Source organism: Triticum aestivum, chromosome 7D (assembly GCF_018294505.1).
Source record: "Triticum aestivum cultivar Chinese Spring chromosome 7D, IWGSC CS RefSeq v2.1, whole genome shotgun sequence".
Lineage (NCBI taxonomy): Eukaryota > Viridiplantae > Streptophyta > Magnoliopsida > Poales > Poaceae > Triticum > Triticum aestivum.
Genome location: NC_057814.1, coordinates 32,416,082 through 32,434,731, shown reverse-complemented (window position 1 = coordinate 32,434,731; position 18,650 = coordinate 32,416,082). Strand labels below are relative to the sequence as shown.

Below are 18,650 nucleotides of genomic sequence, written 5' to 3'. Positions count from 1 at the left end.
CAGGGTGGGAGAGGGCGAGAGTGAGGGAGGGTTGGAGGGAGAAAGGAATATGCTAAAAGAGTTCACACAATGCCTACTAATGTCCATGAGAATGTCTAGAAGTATACATTAGAAACGATTGATATTGAACCACTAGAATACGTATTCTTTCTCGTGATATCGCACTGGCTATTAACTAGTTAGTCTATAAAAAACTAAATTTCAGAATACAGGCATGCCTTATTCACTAGAATGAAGGTAGTACACGTTCCCTAAATAATAACAGACAACTGTTTTCCATTGTTGCATGGTCAATTGTGAGTTCTCAAGTGACTTGGTTGATGTTATTCATGAAATGCATGAAAAAAATATCAAATAGTTGTTCTCGAAAATTAAGACCCTCACTTGCATTTATTTATACAATCAGGAAAAGGTAAACAATGTCTGAAAATATAAATTTGGCATGATGCCATGATACGGCCTCAAGCCTTTGCGTTTAAAATTTTAAACAGTTTCACAAAAGTTGGACTATACATTGTTTTCTAACTGGAGCATCCTTTGAACTTGAAATTTAAAGTATATCTTGATATTACTCTAGTATGCACTACGAGCTAATTGTCTGTGTGTTGCAATGGAGGCACACATATTTTAGTGGTTCAAAATCAATTGTGTCCCACATAAATATTACACCAAGCATATTCTAGATTTTGGTAAGATTTGATTTGATTTATTTGAGTATGGGTAGGGAAACACAAGGAAAGTTTTAATTTAATTGAGGTTTTGGTAAGATTTAATTTGATTGGGGTATGGGTGGAAGAAGGCAATTTTTTTTGGGTTAGTTAGGTCTGGATAATATTTGATTTGAATGCGTTAATGCAGGATGTGGGGAGGGAGAGTTGGACGTACAAACGTACAAACCCCAACTCACCTCGGATAGTAAGACAAATACATATTTATTTTCCATTGAGCGAATATATAAAAAAAACAAACATTTGCTAGGAAAAGTTCAAATTAACCTTTTTACCTTATTGGTGATTATTTATATGAAATTAACATATGATCGATGAAAAATAAAACTTATTCCATTGGATGTAACTTATTTCGAGTGCGTCCGCGGGCAGTAACTAGACACTCCTCAAATAACTTTCTCTGCCTCCGAACACCTCATATGAAATTTTAAAATCATAAAAATCATGCAAAGAAAACATCCACATAGTATGTAGATCAACTAATCCTCGACCACCTAGGCTCCTGGTACATAGGGGGCAGACACAACTCCGACTCCTCCGGCTCCTCCTCCACCTCCACCTCCATCTCCGGTACCACCTCGTCGAAGAGCATGTAGGTCTCCACTTGTTCTTGCCGGAGGAAGCGCTGGTTGGACTCCACGTACGCCTCATCTTGGATGGACTTCAGAATGATTGTCTGCTGCACCATCTCCACCGGTTGGGAGACGGGCCAAGGCCTCCTCCTGGTGAAGCCTGTTACCGATGCCAGCTCCTCCTCTGGATCCGTCCTCCATATGCTTAGGTTGTTGCTCCCCCTTCCTCCTCCTCCTTCGTCTCTGGCGGGTCCGAATGCAGGTCTGCTGCGATCTGGGCGACGCGTCTCACCCGGATCTCCTACTCGATCTGGAAGCGGCGCTCCGTCGTTAGCATAGCATAGGTGGTCTTCTTCTATCGGGCCATGTCGGACGGCGAGGGAAGAGGGAGGTGGAGATGGAGAGAAATATGCTCGGGCTGGCGACACTGAGTGGGAGGAAGAGGTTGCGGCTAGGGCTGGGGACACCGGCTGACTTAAATAGCTGGACTTTGGACTCGGGCAGCAAGTCGGAGGGGCGTCACGCGACGTCCACACCCCCTCCGGAGGAGACGCCCACCGGACTGTTGGTGTTCTGGGCGATTCCGTGTGTGACCCGGCCGAAAGTCCGACATGAAGGATGCCCCAAGGCCTCCTCATATCTGCTCCATATTTAAGCTGGATATGAGGGGCACCAATCTGCCCGGGCATTTGAGGCCCGTTTGAGACGCCTGTTGGGACGAGATTGATTAACTGGTCAGTGATCAGACCATCGGCCGGGACGTCTGAGACCCCGGTTTTAGATGCTCTTATCACCATCGGAAGCTTGGCAGCGGCCGGTCACCGACCCCGCGTAAAAAGGCTAAATTTCGTGTTTTGATCCTTTTCTGATATCTTTTTGAGATCTGACCCTAGTCTGATAAAATTTCGAGATCTGACCCTTTTTGCTACTGCCAAGGTCCATGGCCGTAGGGTCTAACAGCCTACCGCCAAGGTCCCTGGCGGTAGGGTTGCATGCCTTACCGCCAAGTGTTGAACGCAGTGCGTGCTCATGCCTCCCGCCAAGCACCTTGGCGGTAGGGTTATACAGGCTACCGCCAGTTCGTTTGGCGTTAGGGATGTTTACTACTGCCATGGACCTTGGCGGTAGCAAAAGGGTCAGATCTCGAAAAAATTTCAAACTAGGGTCAGATGTCGAATAGGTTTTAGAAAGGGAAACGTTTGGGGCCGGGGCACCGGCCGAAGCTTTGGCCGGTCCAGTCCACGCGCGTACACCGCGACCCACTCGCGAGCAACCACGTGGCGCTGCGGATCTCGCGGATCTCATCACGCGACCCATGGGTGGGCTGCGCTGCTTCCTCTCTCTCTCATCTCGCCGGTCCCTACCTCAGTTGGCCGTCCTCGTCGCCGTTCGCCGCCCCCGCCGGCCGTCCTCATCGCCGGTGGTCACCCGCGCCGGCCGTCCCCGTCGCCGTTCGCCGTCCTCGCTCGCCGGCCCCGGCGGAAGCTGGGACCGCGTCGTGGCCTGCTGCAACCGGTGCCCAGGAGAGCTACCATCATGGATGGCGAGCATGGTGACGGCGAGCTGCGAGGACGGCGGCGCTCGCGCTGCAGACATGGCGGAGGCATTGCAGAACCTGCCGCACGCCCTCATGCTACAACCGTTAACCAAAATGCTTCAAACCAAGATGGAAAAAAGCTTCAACCAGATACATCAAAAGCTGCAAGCAGTCATTGGCATGGCGGAGTGCTACAACCGTCGACATAAAATGCTACAACCCTTGATGAAAAAGTTTCAACCCGAAACGATGGAGAAAGCATTAACCAAGGCTGCTACAAAGAAAAAAGCTGCAACCGTTGATAGAAAAGCTTCGACCATAGATGAAAAAAGCTACAACCATTGAAAAAGAAAGCTACAACCATACACTGCATAGCCAGAAAAGTTGCATCCGTTGTAGAGAAAGCTTCAATCGTATGTGTGAAATGCTTCAACCTACAGTCGAAGCTTTTCTGAAAACGATGGAAACTTTTTTTTTGTGTTTGCTACACCCATGTCATTTTTTTGCTGCAATCGGCAACCACAGAAGCTACATACGGTTAACATTTTTTTGCTACAACGACGACGGCGGGCTGCAGCGGTAAGCTATGGCAGACTACACCCCACGGCGAATTTTTGCTGGAACCGGTTGTAGCAAATTCAATCGCCGGTGGTAGCAAAAATCTACTACGGTTGCAGCAAAACGGCATCATCGTCATCGCGGGATCGCAGCTGAGATAAGAAGTTTGAAGCTGCAGTTTTGCTACATGCTTCAACCGGCATAGATTTTTGCTACAACTGGCATAGCATTTTGCTACAACTAGCGTCACGTTTTGCTACAACACACAGCCGGCGTCGCGGTTTTGCTACAACTAGCATCGTTTTTTGCTACAACCGGCATAATGTTTTGCTACATCCATCACGGCCGAGCTGCGACCCAGCACGGATTTCTGTTCCGGTGGCGAGATCCAGCACGGGGGGCAGGGGCGGATGCTGCAACCGGTCGCCGGCGAGCTGCTACGGGCTCGCGGCGGGCTGCAACCTCGACCGGCCGTAACCATGGCCGCACGCTGCTGCATCCATGGAGGTTTCAGAAACAAACAAAGACGACATAGGTGAGGGCGGACGACCAGCGGCGAGGGCGGCGACTGTAGGCGACCGACGGCGAGGGCGACCGGCGGTGAGGAGGCGAGGCGAGGCGGTCGGCGCGTGTTGAGGCGTCGACGCGCACGAGGGGACCCGTCCTTTTCCCCGTAAGGGAGGTTGAAGAAGGAGATGAGAGGAGGAACGGATCTGACGGTGCAGGGGACCAGATCTGACGCTGACGGCTGGGGCTAGACCGGCCCAACTGTTGGGCCGGTGCGCCGGCGCAGATCACTGCCCTTTTAGAAAAGGGTCAAAACATGAAATTTTGCGGCCTAAAAACGTCCACCCTGCCGACACCTCCTGTCTGTGCCTTGGCCGCCGCACCAAAACAAACGCAGCGGCCAGCGGAGACTCCTGCCGTGTCCATGTGCGGCCGCCGCGGAAACCCGGAGACTACGGCCCGGGAAAAAGACAGCGATGACGCGTGATCACCACCGCCTCCGCCCGCCCGTGACAGGCGCTTAGCTGCGCAGCATATATAAACACGAGCCACCTAACCTACCGCGCTGGAGTTATACTCGTTCCACTCCAATTGCCACTTATCCAGCTAGCCTTCTCCTCACCTCCTCCATTCCAAGAAGCAGAGCGGAGCACAGTATCATGGCTATGCCGCGGCCGCCGGCCGTGTCCTTGTCGGTCGCCGTGCTCCTAGCGCTCCTGGCGGCGGTGGACTCGTGGCTGTACGAGGAGTTCACCACGGACGGCAACGTGCGCGCGGACTACAACGCGCAGGGGGCAGCAGGTGGCGTCGCTCATCCTCACCCAGCAGTCCGGCGGCGGTGCCTTCGGCTCCGGGCAAAAGTACCTCTACGGCGAGTTCAGCATCCGGATGAAGCTCGTCCCCGGCAACTCCGCCGGCACCGTCACCTCATTCTACATACATATATATACTACTCGACTCTATTCAGTTCATAGTTAAGCAGATTCAGGGACTACTGCATTAGCAGACTACCCCTGATCCTTGGTCTTCTGCATGCAACCGCATTGAACCATTAGCCGGCCACCCTAAGGGAGGGCTAGGATTACGCCACCTCATCAATCCGCCTTCCCTCTGGCCATGGACCACCCCACTCCCTCCTTGTCCTCTTCACCATGCCACCATCTCTCTCTATATATACAAGAGATAGGCATCCATCCGCGTGCGGGGGTGCGCGTGTGACTTACGACTTGGGATTTGGGCGCCGGGAAGGAGGGAGCAGCAGACCAGCTTTGGCGACGACTAGGATGTTGCTTGCAGGTGGCATGCGTCTTGGTAGGTAGGTTCCCCTCTTCCCTAGTTGGACAGACTTGTGTTAGCGATGCAAATTCTATTATGGCCCGGCCGGTTGAGACGGATTAGCCTTTTTGTATGAACTAGCAAAGTGGCCCGCTCTTCGCGCGGGCTAGTATTTTATATAGTTTGCTTGAAATAAGTTCATATTTACCAGTTCTTTGGGCCGGTCGTGAAGTGGTGACTTTAGGAATATAAGAGTTACCCCTTTGATATTTCAGGGAAATATCTGGAGGCTATTATGTTGCTAAACTGTTGTTTTATTGCTATATGCTCCAATCAACGTATGCTTAATGCGATTGCAGTGATGTGTACATGGTGTGTCGCTGGCTTGACATTCTCGTTGAGGCGTATTAGAGTTTCTTATTTTTAGTATATAACGTTTTTTAGAGAAGTATCACATGCATCAAATTGAGTCAATATGGGTGATTTTTTAACAATCATATTTTTTTTCATATTCCCAAGAATATATGCTAGCATGGATTTATTTTTCAAAAAGTTTGCATCACCGAAAATTATATAATTTACGCTAAAATTATGTATATTCAATATACATTTTCCATAGATGATGTACATTAATTATAAAAGAAATAACTTTTTTGTGCTTGAATGACAGGCTCATGCTAGATGCACATAGCGTTCAGGCATCTCTCAAACTCCATGGTCCACATATTCACACAGAGGCGGGTCTTGCATGATTCCCTTTATTCCATTTCTTCTTTCCTTACTTTCTGCATTGGCTGCTGGGTTGCTGCCGCTGTCTCATGTCTAGCTACTCATATAACAAAGACACCCTCCTTTTCCCCGCTGACTCCCTGATTCATGCCGCTGGCTTATGTCTAGCTACGCAAAGAGCAACGTCGGTCCTGTTGCTGATTTGTTGTGGGCATGGATCTCATCTCCCGTAGCTAGCCTGGATCGGGACTGAGTTCATCCTCCAGAAGACACATCCATATTGGTGAAAATTAAGGCCAGCTGACACGTCGTCTTCGTCCTCTATAGGGGATGTCGTCTTCCGCCTGCAGGTCCAACGTTTTCCCCTTTCTTGTTGATGTCATATTTCCCCCTTCTTCTTATCATTTTCCCGTGTTTGTACTATTGAACCGATGTAATTAATGTAGTGGAAATATTAATATGTTTATGCCTATCCACTTTATTCATGCTTGGGATCGACATTGGCAGTTGCACCCATACCCATATCAGATAATATTGAGCGCCGATGCTGGGTATGAATGACCTGTTTCCATCAAATGATGATTCATGTTTCCATTACGTATGCATATCAGTAGACCATATACATCCTGCCATATCATGTTAGAATTGATATGTTAGTTATTATTTTGAAGATGGTTTGTAGTATACAAATTTTCATGTACTTATCTCGTCTAATAAAAGGTCAGTACCAACATCTTGTTGAAGAATTATTATACTAAAAGTGTTTTCATAATGCCTTAGGATTATTTATTTATATAATATTGCCCTTGGTCCATCCCTTTATTGCGACTCTTGAGAATGCTACGTATAGTCCTCCATGGGCAAACACATGTTCAAGCAGAGATAGGTCTAATTTCTTGATCTGCAGGTCTCACGTCCCTTTATTTTTTGCCGTCCATATACATCTACTGTCGCAGCTAGGATCGAGGAAGTTGGTGGATCAAAGGCAACAACCTGGCAGCCAGGATTGGACATGTAGTGAGAATAGTAGCCGTGAGAAGAGTTTTTTTTTACCCTAGAGAATGAGATCTTGAATTGATGCCTTGAACATAGGATTTTCTTTCTACAAAAATAGATCTTGAGTTGATAGTTTTTCTTTGTAGCTAGGCGGCGAAGAAGTAACCTCGGATCCTGAAGTAAGACTGGCAGCACTGGTGCAGAGACTCATTGCGGTGGCTGCTACATGAGGTCGATGAAAACGGGGACTGCGGCTGCGATCTTCATTCTGGGTTTGAGTTTTTTTTTCCTAGCGCATGTGTTTTTGTTTTCTGAGGGACGGCAGCTGCGATCTTCATTTTGGGATTCAGCCACACGTACGTATAGTTTAGAATGGCTGCAGGTTTTTTTCCTTAAAGGAAAGGTGAGATCTGTTAGTAGTTTTTTTTTCTGTAGATGAAATGCAACTAAAAAAATATACATGAGATGTAGTAGTTTTTTTAGGGAAAAAATATAGTAGTAGCTTTTTTGTACGTGAGATGTAGTATTTTTTTTTGTTTTTTGTTTTGACGGACGTGAGATCTAGAATATGAGATGCGGTAGTTCTCTTTTTCTTTTGGAGGACGTGAGATCTAATAGTTTTTTCTTAAATATTTTTTAAAAGGACTTGTAGATAGAGATAAGATGTGTACATAGGATAAATCGAATCCACCAGTTTTGCATGAGATCTTCTAGTTACGTGAGATCTTCTAGTTACGTGAGATCTTCTAGTATTTATTTAAATTAAAAGGGACATGTAGGTAGATATAAGGTGTGTACGTTCTTTTCTGAAGGGTACACATAATCTATTATTTTAGGATTGAGCCGCCGCATGCACAGGCTATGGAAAGCTGCAATTTATTTATTTATTTTTGAGATGGAGCGCCCTTAGATCTAATCCATTAATTCAGTCTTTTAAGTTCTGGGTCCACCAAATCAACGAACAGATGTTTTTAATTATTATGGTAATTTCTAGCTTATTTATCTTTTTTCTGATTAACCCGTCAAGCACTTTTTATATATAAATAGATGAATGAATGGAAAAAGTGGAAGATAGAAAGACTCCCTATTTGCGGTTGATCTTCTTTTGTTTATCTTTATCGTTATATCTTTTTTTATGAATGGAGGGAGAGGCTTGGATGGATGGCGGCGTTGGTTCTTGGGCTGAGAAATGGAGCGGCCGGAGAGGCGGCGAGCGCGCAAGGAAGAGAGGATATCTTGTTTCAGCCAGCGATTTGTTTGTTTGTTTGTTTGTTTCTCCTCTTGGTTCCTTCATCGATTGATTCATACGCGCACGTCGCCAACCTCCGCGGCCGTCACGTCTCTCCTCCGTACGTACAGTCCGAGAAACGGCACTGGAGTTATACTGGTTCCACTTCCACTTTCCACTGGCCAGCTCGCCTCCTCGTCTCCTCCGTTCCAAGAAGCAGAGATCGACATGGAGTTCACGGGCAACGCCACGGGGCAGCCGGTGGTGCTCAACACCAACGTGTGGGCCAACGGCGACGGCAAGAAGGAGCACCAGTTCCCGACCGCCGACTTCCACACCTACACCATCATCTGGAACCACAAGAACGTCCTCTTCAAGGTGGACGACCTCTTCATCCGCAGCTTCCTTCAAGCGCTACGCTGACCCGCCCTTCACGGAAGGGCGCCAAGCCCATGTCCGTGCACGCCACGCTCTGGGACGGCAGCTTCTGGGCCACGCAGAAGGGCAAGGTCCCCGTCGACTGGTCCGGCGCGCCCTTCGTCGTCTCCTACCACGCCTACTCCGCCGACGCCTGCGTGCCCGCCCCAAACGGCGGGGAGGGCGGCCCGCTCTCCTGCCCCGCCGGCACCGACCGCTGGATGAACCGGCAGCTCGACGACGCCGGGCGCGGCACCGTCGCATGGGCCAGGCGCGACTACATGCACTACAACTACTGCGACGACGGCTGGCGGTTCCCGCAGGGCTTCCCCGCCGAGTGCGCACGCGGCTGAACTCAACTCATTGAGTTCACGCCTCCGTTCCGCACAAATTATCTGTTGTCCATTCATTCCTTTTTGTTTCTTGGTCTTGGGTCAGCTCTAGTGTTCTTGATTTCGTTACTTATTCTTACAGAGGGATTAAGATTAACAATGTCCCTTCTTGCTCTTCCGACCGGGGCGGCCTCACGCCACCTTCCCCCCGGCTCTCAACGGTAGCTGCCTGGAGAGGGAGTGGCCGCCGGCGTCCACCACCGGACCGGTGCGAGATGAATGTCACGGAGGACCTGATTGCTTTCTTTCCAAGGGTCTTTTTGCAAATCATAAATGTATCAGGGTGTAATTGGCCTTTTCCTATGCCATGTCACTCTATCCAGCGGGACCCACCTGTCATAATCGTGCTCAAAACGTCCTAAGCCGGCGACCAGTGTTTTTTGCAAAAAATTAGGCTTAAAATTAGTGATTTTTGGCACAAAACTGTAGAGCCGTGATTTCTGCAACCCCAGCCTTCAATGTCGATGTTTTCTGCAATTCACTCTTGAAAATTGTATGTTTCCACCATTTTATTTTATTGTATACGAACGTGAGATCCTTTGTGGAGCTATCGAGTGCGAGCTATCGGCTGTGTACGGGAGCAAAGTTAACGTACCGAAAGGTAACCGTCGTATTCAAAATGAGAGGCAGACTATCACGGTGGCACAATATATTGGTCCAACAGTGCTCTAGCATGGTATGCACTGACGTACCGACGATGTCGCCAACTGACTACCCCTGTCCGCATGAACCCGCTTCCTGACGTTCCAAGGGTGGTTGCCCCCTTTCCACACTTGTGTTCTCTGATGAATATGAAACCATAAATCCAAGAGAGAGAAACGGATGCATTCGTCGCACACCTGGGCTGGGCTACTACGTACGCAAGTGCATGAAACTTATATACTATAATATACCGTGCACCCCAATGCACGTCAAACAAGTGAACGTCGATCGTCAAACCGTGCAAGTGCTATTTAACCTCTCGATCTTCTCCCACATCCATCTCAACTAAGCTAGGCAGCTTGCTTGCTACACATCAATCACAAACTGATTGTGGACATATACCTGCTAGCTAGCTACACACATCGATCCTCCTCACATACTGCAGTAATGGCTTCTCTCACAAGTCCGTGGCTAGTTTTTCTCGTGGCCATGGGCTGCACGCTCCTCGCGGCAGCCCGCAGCAACAGCGGGAACCCCACCGCCGGGTTCGAGAAAGTGGTGCTCGCCGACGGCGACTTCCAGGTGCAGAGCCCGTTCAACGTGCCGGAGAGCCAGCGGTTCCAGTACCGCAACGGCGTGCGGACGTTCTGGGTGCACCGAAACGACAAGCCCTTCAACACCGCCACCCACACCAACCCCCGCTCTGAAGTCAAGCTCCGGGTAAATACATTGCCCGTCACCATATATATCTGTGCTCCCTTCAAATCAGCCATGCATGGCGTCGCACACATATATGAATGGATCGTTCTGATCTTTCAGGGCCACGACTACTCGTCCGGGGTGTGGCAGTTTGAGGGCTACGGCTATGTGCCGGAGGGGACGTCCGGCGCGTCGGTGATGCAGATCCACAATCAGGAGGGAGCCGCGCACTCGACGGTGCTGATGTTGCACGTCTACGACGGTGTCCTGCGCTTCTACAGCGGGACGGAGGTCGAGCCCGACATCTACAACCGTTGGTTCCGCCTCAACGTGGTACATGATGTCCGGGCGTCAACGGTGACCGTGTACGTCGACGGCAAGCACAAGTTCGGCACCAGCGTTACCCCGAGCGATTCCTACTACGTCAAGTTTGGGGTTTACATGCAGCACCACGACCAGTCCAGCTGCATGGAGTCGCGGTGGACCAACGTCACGCTCTACACTAAGCACTGAGTAGATGCATGGGTAGCATGCGTATTGGTATTGTGGTCTAGGGTAGCATGCATGTATGTTTACACCATGTACGGGCCCTATGTATATTATTAGTTTCCACGAGTTGAATAAAATTTGTTGATTTGAGTGTCCGTAATGTGAGTCATACTTGAAGGTCTATCTGTGACATGCCCTTATTAAGGTATGAACACTTCTTGTGATGTTGAGATATTACGGTCATATTTGGCTAGTGTTAAATGGTTCCCAGTCTTAAGGAAACCATTAGGCAACCACAAGCTACTATATACTTCCTCCGTTCCTAAATATAAGTCTTTCTAGAGATATTAATATGTACTATGTACGGAGCAAAATGAGTGAATCTACACTCTAAACTACGCATATATACGTTCATGTGTAGTTCATATTGAAACCTCTAAAAAGACTTATATTTAGGAACGGAGGGGCTCCGTTTATAAATATTAGCCCTTTTAGGTATTTCAATGTGGACTACACATGGATGTATATAGACGTATTTTATAGTTTAGATTCACTAATTTTGCCTCATATGTGGTCGGTATTAGAATCTCTAAAAGGTCTTATATTCAGGAACAGAGGGAGTAGTATAGTATGCAAACATCTCTACTTTGGTACCCATCAAAAGAAACATCTCTACTTTGGTCTGAGTCAGTCGTGGGCTTTGTCCATAGCATGGGCTGAAAATTGGGAGTTCATATGCTGCCTAGCCCATAGAGAGAGGAATTTAAGGGTCATTCTTGATAGGTGAAAATATGGAAGATATATTCGATCTATGACAGCAAGATCTCACTACCGGTCGCGGATATATTTGTGTGCCGTGTTGAAGACATGACATCCATATCTATCCTTTTTTATTTGTTAATTCTCTACCGTGGGCCATGATATGTCTGTTCCTATGCCACACTGGCAACATAGAGGTGAATTATACGGTCAAATTTAATAGGTGCCAGTATGGATATATTTGCTTGCAGCATGCAAAGATATTTTTGCTTATCGCATGCAAGAATTAGCATGAAGATGTAGTTACTGATCATTGATATATTTTCTTGTCGTCATGTAAATATGAGAGCCATATCCTTATATTGTTTCCTGGTCGTCTATCTTGTCGATACTTCTAGCTCTCTATCTTAGCGATGTCGTTAGCTAGATGCAAATTGCTATATAAACAATACAATTATGTCGCTTTCACTCAAGCCCATATATGACTTGTCAGTGCCTGGCCCCTTTGGAGAAATAGTGCAATTTAGAAACTATTTGTAATAGCAATTTGAACCATTTATATGTCCATGTTCAGCTGATCAGCGCGCGCGGGCATCTACAGGTGATAACAAAAATTCTGCAAAAGCTGAATTTCATTTTTAATATAAGTTTGAATCCAGTAATCTATAAATTTGAGCCTTGTAATACTAGAATTTGAACCTTGCAATGTTTCTGGCATTTGTGATACAATCATTGAAATGGCATTATGTTTTTCTTTGAAATGTCATGCGACAATTTATATATATGTGGAGTACTGTACAAGTAGAGATGCAAATGTACGGCATTCGCATGACATGGGCAATGATCAGAATGGCAAAGTTGTTAATTTCTATAATACGAACAACTTTCTTGTTAACCATTTTCTGGTTTGAAGTCATCTTAATCTAACTCCTACATAAGAGCGAGGTAGTCGGTTCAAATCCCGCAGACTCAATTTTTTTTCTATTTATATTCCATTCACTAACCCGTCCATGATTTACAGTGACAGTAAAAACAGGCACAGAAAATATACCAGCTTAGCATGCTGGATCTTTCATCAAAGAAGAAAACAACAATATATTGGCCCAACAATGTTCCAGCAAGCACGTACGTTGTGCACTGACGTAACGACGCTGTCGCCAAGTAACTATCGCTGTCCGCATGAGCCCTGTTCCTGACGTTCCGAGGGTGGTTGCTCCCTTTCCACACTTGTGTTCTCTGATGAATATCAAATCACAAATCCAAAAGAGAAAAGGCTGCATTATTTTAGCCTACTAAGTATACGTACGGAAGTGCATGAAACGTACTATATAATATACATATACACGTGCACCCCAAAGCACGTCAAACAACTGAACGTCGATCGCTAAACTGGCCAAGTGCTACCTATTTAACCTCTCGACTCGATCCGTCTTCTCTCACATCCATCTGAACCAAGCTAGTCAGCTAGCTTGCTACATACTCCCGCTACACACATCCTCCTCACATACGGCAACAATGGCTTCTCTCACAAGTCCATGGCTAGTGCTTCTCGTGGCCATGGGCTGCACCTTCCTCGCGGCAGCCCGCGACGGTAGCGGAAACCCCACCGCTGGGTTCGAGAAGGTGGAGCTTGCCAATGGTGACTTCCAGGTGCAGAGCCCGTTCAACGCGTCAGAGAGCCGGCGGTTCCAGTACCGCAACGGCGTGCGGACGTTCTGAGTGCACCGAAACGACAAGCCCTTCAACACCGCCACCCACACCAACCCCCGCTCCGAAGTCATCCGTTACCATATGTACCTGCGCTCCATCCAAATCAGACGTGCATGGCCTCACACACATAGATATAAATGAATTGTTCTCGATCTTTCAGGGCCACGACTACTCGTCGGGGGTGTGGCAGTTTGAGGGCTACGGCTACGTGCCGTCGGGGACCTCCGGTGCGTCGGTGATGCAGATCCACAACCATGAGGGTGCCGCCCACTCGACGGTACTGAAGTTGCACGTCTACGACGGTGTCCTGCGCTTCTACAGCAGGACGGAGGTCGAGCCCGACATCTACAACAGGTGGTTCCGCCTCAACGTGGTACACGACGTCCGGGAGTCCACGGTGGCCGTTTACATAGATGGCCAGCACAAGTTCGGCACAAACGTGACCCCCAGCGATTCCTACTACTTCAAGTTCCGAGTTTACATGCAGCACCACGACCAGTCCAGCTGCATGGAGTCGTGGTGGACCAACGTCACGCTCTACACTAAGCACTGAGTAGATGCATGGGTAGCATGCGTATTGGTATTGCGGTCTAGGTTAGCATGCACTAGTCATGAACCCGTGCATCTGCACAGGCTAGCACTTTTAATATTGATACTCTTTCCCTGTCTGTTTAGAGGGCATATCTGAAAGATTAAAGAATTTCCTATATAAAGCTCGTTGTCTTGGAATATGCAAATATGGCTATGCCCTCCCTTGTTCAGATCGTTTATTAGGAACAGTAAGATGTAGTACAAAATCTAACTGGATTTAAATTTGAAAAAGACTTATGGAGATGGAAGATCATTCTGAATTTTGTTCGACCACAGGGATATCTTTTGTTTTCCAATATAATGGAAAATTTTAATATTTAGAATGTTGTCTCTTACATTTGCTATTATGTAGTAAACCCATAAAATAGTACTACTACAGAGTATATATCGAAAGAATGATGTGATGTACTGCTCATTACTGTGGACACTGATCGGCGGCCCCATGTGCTTTATCTGTACAAACAAAATTCCACCAATGAAAAGTAATCCATAAATTAAGTGGGCTAACATGTCCAATCCAAGAAATCTAAACTATAGTCTGATTTTCTTATTCCTCAAAAATAATTTTATTCCTTAAAATAAAATAATGAGAAAAATCTAACTTACTTCTAATCTGACTTCCTGGCTCTTCATCTCGTGTATTATATTAAGGACAACGCTAACGCCCATACGTGTGGTGGGAGCCAAACCCGCCCACACACCCTATAGCACACAGAATACGCCATGTCACCGCATGCATGCATGTGGAAATCTTTTTGGATTTTCTGTTTTTAAAATATTTTATCTCTTAAATGAAAAATCGGATTGAAGATCTGTTTTCACCATTAAATCCATCGCGACGAGATCTTTGAAACTAGATCTCATATCAATATATTTGGACAAATTTTTTTTTTGGTTAAAAGTTGCCGTGTCTATTGCACATGAATTGCCATGATGTTTACACTGAAGATGCCATGATATGTTTCAGCTATTTTCTTCTACATTTAAAAGTAATTTGACGTATTATAAAACGGGGAATTAAGAAACTAGACTTGCCATGCATCATAAATTAAAATTGCCATGATACATGCACTTAAAATTGTCATGGTTCATACAAAAAAATATTTTCATGGTCAAAGTACTGGAATTGCCATCATCGAAAAACTAAAATTGCCATGATCTACAAACAAAAATTGCCACATGGCAAATTTAGTTTAAGCACTATGGCAACTACAGTGTAGACATCATGTCAACTTTTGGGCAAAAAAAAAATTCGTCGAAACATATCAACATGGGGTCTAATTTTGAAGATCTCGTCGAGACGGATTTAATGGTGAAAACGGATTTTTAATTTGCTTTTTTAATTAGGAAATAAAACATTTTCAAGCTGAAAACCAATTTTTTTGTTGTTGATGTTATCTGTTCATACGTGGTGATGGAGGCGTGTGGACGTTAGTTTTTCCGTATATCAATTAGTCGTGAATTTTGACCCGATGCAAGTATTTCCTTACCTCGCGCAGCCGGTGTCATCTAGACGCCAATCTCGACTGCCTCCACGCAACACCGGCCATTGGTAGGAGAGCAGATCCGAAGCAGAGAAGGCGGCAGCGACCATATAGGGGAGTCTACAGAAGAATATTTGATTGATGGGGCTTACTTTTGTTTTCCAGGCAATCAGCCAGATTGTGGATTTTCTTTTGACCTTTTATCGTTGGAGTTTTTAACGGGGGCTTTCCTCCTAAGTTTGTGGGAACGGGTAAAGGCTTACTGTTTTTTAATCGTTGGGATTTCCTTTTCTTTTTGTTTTTGCGTGATACTTTTTTTTGAGTAACGTTGCAATGGACGTGTCAGATGTATTTTTCTACCGGGCGTGATAATCCGCGCAACGCGGTTTTTCCTTCTGTACTGATCGTAAATTTTAGAATTTAAGGGATTAACTATTTTTGATTTTTTCTACGCATATCAGTTAATTTTGATGCTGTGGATTAATGGGAGGCCATGTAGTTTTTAAAGCAAGATTCGTTCTTAATTTGTGGGAACTGGTGGACACTTTCCTTGTATTTTACGTGAGGCTTTCCATTATCTTGTACGTGAGGCTTGTTTTTTTTTTTCACTAACGTTGGATGTGGACGTGTTAGTCTGTTACATGCGTCTTCCCGTAGGACTTCTTTTTTTTACGTGAGGCTTGCCTCTTTTTTTTTAAGGATCACGTGAGGCTTTCCTTACATTTTGTAGATAAGGCTGTTTTTAACTAACGTTGGACTTGGACGTGCCAGAGGCATTTTTCTATAGAACGACGTCATTTGCGTTACGGTAGTTTTTCTTTTATCCTGATAGTAAATTTTATAATCTAACGGTTAAATTAATTTTGATGATGTGGATCAATGAGACGTCATGAAAGGTGCCTCCAATTAGTAAATATAAGATATAAGATATAAGATGTATATTTACGCCACGTACGGGCCCTATGTATATTTGGTCAATAGCTCATGTGCGACACATTTCATGTGAATTGGAAGGAGTGCGATGTAGTTGCAGAAATAGCTCCTGTGCACCGTCTTACATGGCAATAATAGCCCCAATACAATCAGGTGGTTAAAACACGGGTCCGGTTGTCAACGAGACTGCGGTTAAGGTAAAAACAGGGGGTCGAACTAATCAGTGCGTCAGGTGGTGGGTCCCACTTGGCAGTGCATCGATTCCCCGCCTGACTAAACACGTGCTTCTCCCCTGCTTCTGGTTGATGCTCTCTTCTTCGTTCTTGTCAGCGGCGGCGGCGGAGCTTTTGTCCACGACCGCGGCTGCGCATGTGGTGAGTGTATTCGGCACAATTCCCCCCGTCTTGAGTTAGATGTGACCAAGTGAGCCTCTGTTTGCCCCTGTTTTCCACGGGATCCAGATTACGGAGGTGGGTGGGACTGGGGAGCGGCAGCAGGGCGGCGTTGGGCTGAACGAGATGGAGCCACGAGAGACAACGTCGACAAGGTAATCACCTTGTCCAACCTCTTCAACCCTGCGATGTGTGCCTTGTCTGCTATCGCTGCCTCACAGTGCCCGCCATTGATAAACATGGGCAATGTTGCTCGGACCTTCAAATTCAGTGTTGAATTCTTACCATCTAAAGCAAAGCTAGTTGATGGTAGCGTGCGAGACATAGAGAGAGAGAGAGATACAATTATGAAATGGGAGGTTGAATTTGAAGAGATTGATTCACAGGAAATACAGAGCATGGAAGAGAGGGCCGTGAGGAATGTTGTGGAGAAAATTGGGAAAGCATTTTTTGGGTCCAGAGTAAGAGGTAGCACTGTTGCGGTTTGATAATTGGAAGGGTGAGTATGTGAGAATTGGCTTAGTAGATGGTAGATGATCATTGGGCTTCACAAAGACAGATAACACCCATGTGTACGCGTGAAGTGACAGTAATAGAGGGGCCTGATCAAGATGCAGAAGAGGACTGTGATGGTGCTGCAAGGGTTGTTTGTGTTGATTGGAATTTAGTACAATTAGAAGACACTACTGATTTGGTCATTGCACCAATGGCTGACACTGAGATGGCCAATTTTTTTGGCATTCCAGTAGATCCAGTAGATGATCAAGATAAGGAAGAGAGGGGTGAATTGAGCTTGCCTAATGATGCTAACATAGATGCTTCTGAAGATGTGTACGGACAGCTGATGAAAGATGATGCAGATGATGTAGATGACGCACATGATGATGAGCTTGTAGTGTGTATGACAAAGAAAATCATGTTATTGAAGTAAGCAAGTTGTTCCCAAGCATGAAGGAGTTCAGGATGTGTTTCAAGACTTATGCAGTCAAACATGAGTTTGATGCCAAGACTATGTGGACTGATAAAAAGAAATTTTATGCAAGGTGCACAGGTTTTGATAGAAGCGTCAGCCTTGCAAGTGATACATATCTATTAGAATTCAACCTAATGGAAGTACCATGAGGGTTAATCAAATCCCAAATCCACATACTTGTATTACAAGTTCGCAAAGAGTATCAACCATGACATCACAGCTTTGGATGGTGGGGCCATCTGCATCAAAACCGGGGCATGTGCATCGCCTCATCATGGACAACCTCCGACCAAGGCGGTGAAAGATTTGGACACCATTTCTTATTGGAATGCAGGCTCCGCACATCCGAGGAGGTGGACAACATGCACATATGACATGAGAAAGCACGAACATCGTGCATGCAACACCATTGACCTAAAATGCATGCTTACGCCACCATTATACGAACATCTATTATCTTTCAAAAAAATAATTTTACATTCTTCATAAAATGAGCTTTCTAACCATATAATGATTTTGGAATATTATAAACAAGTAGTGCAACCCGCGCAAATGCGCGGCTAGATTTATGAATTGCTATGTTTTTGTTTCCCTTTATTAACTATATTTGCCATGAAAAGTTTCTTGGGTATATGGCACACACTTACAATATAAATATCCCAAGAGAAATAATATATGCATGAATTTACTCCAGATTATTTGTCAACCAATTATTTGCCCCCATCAGCCCATTTATTAATGTGATTGAAACATTTTGCTACTCATCAGCAAAAGAGTCACATATTAAATATTTTTAATTGGACATTGGTGAAAATCTATCTATTAAATTTGTTCGATTGCTTATAAGGACCTTAGTACGTGACAATATGCATTGTGTTTGCCCACAATGAGTCATTTTTGTTACATTGTCCTCGCACGCTTATCGGTACAAATTCATATAGCCTGGATGTACGTCTAAAGTGTTATGTTCTTTCTGTTATAAATTTTGCCAAAATATTGTAGCAAATGCCCCTGTCCTTTTATGAAAAACATAATTTAT

General features: G+C 45.8%; 1 pseudogene; it reads left to right on the top strand.

The window, feature by feature from the left end:
* Window positions 1–4,561: 4,561 nt before the first annotated feature.
* On the top strand, window positions 4,562–8,900 carry LOC123170341 (xyloglucan endotransglycosylase/hydrolase protein 8-like; annotated as a pseudogene).
* Window positions 8,901–18,650: the final 9,750 nt, after the last annotated feature.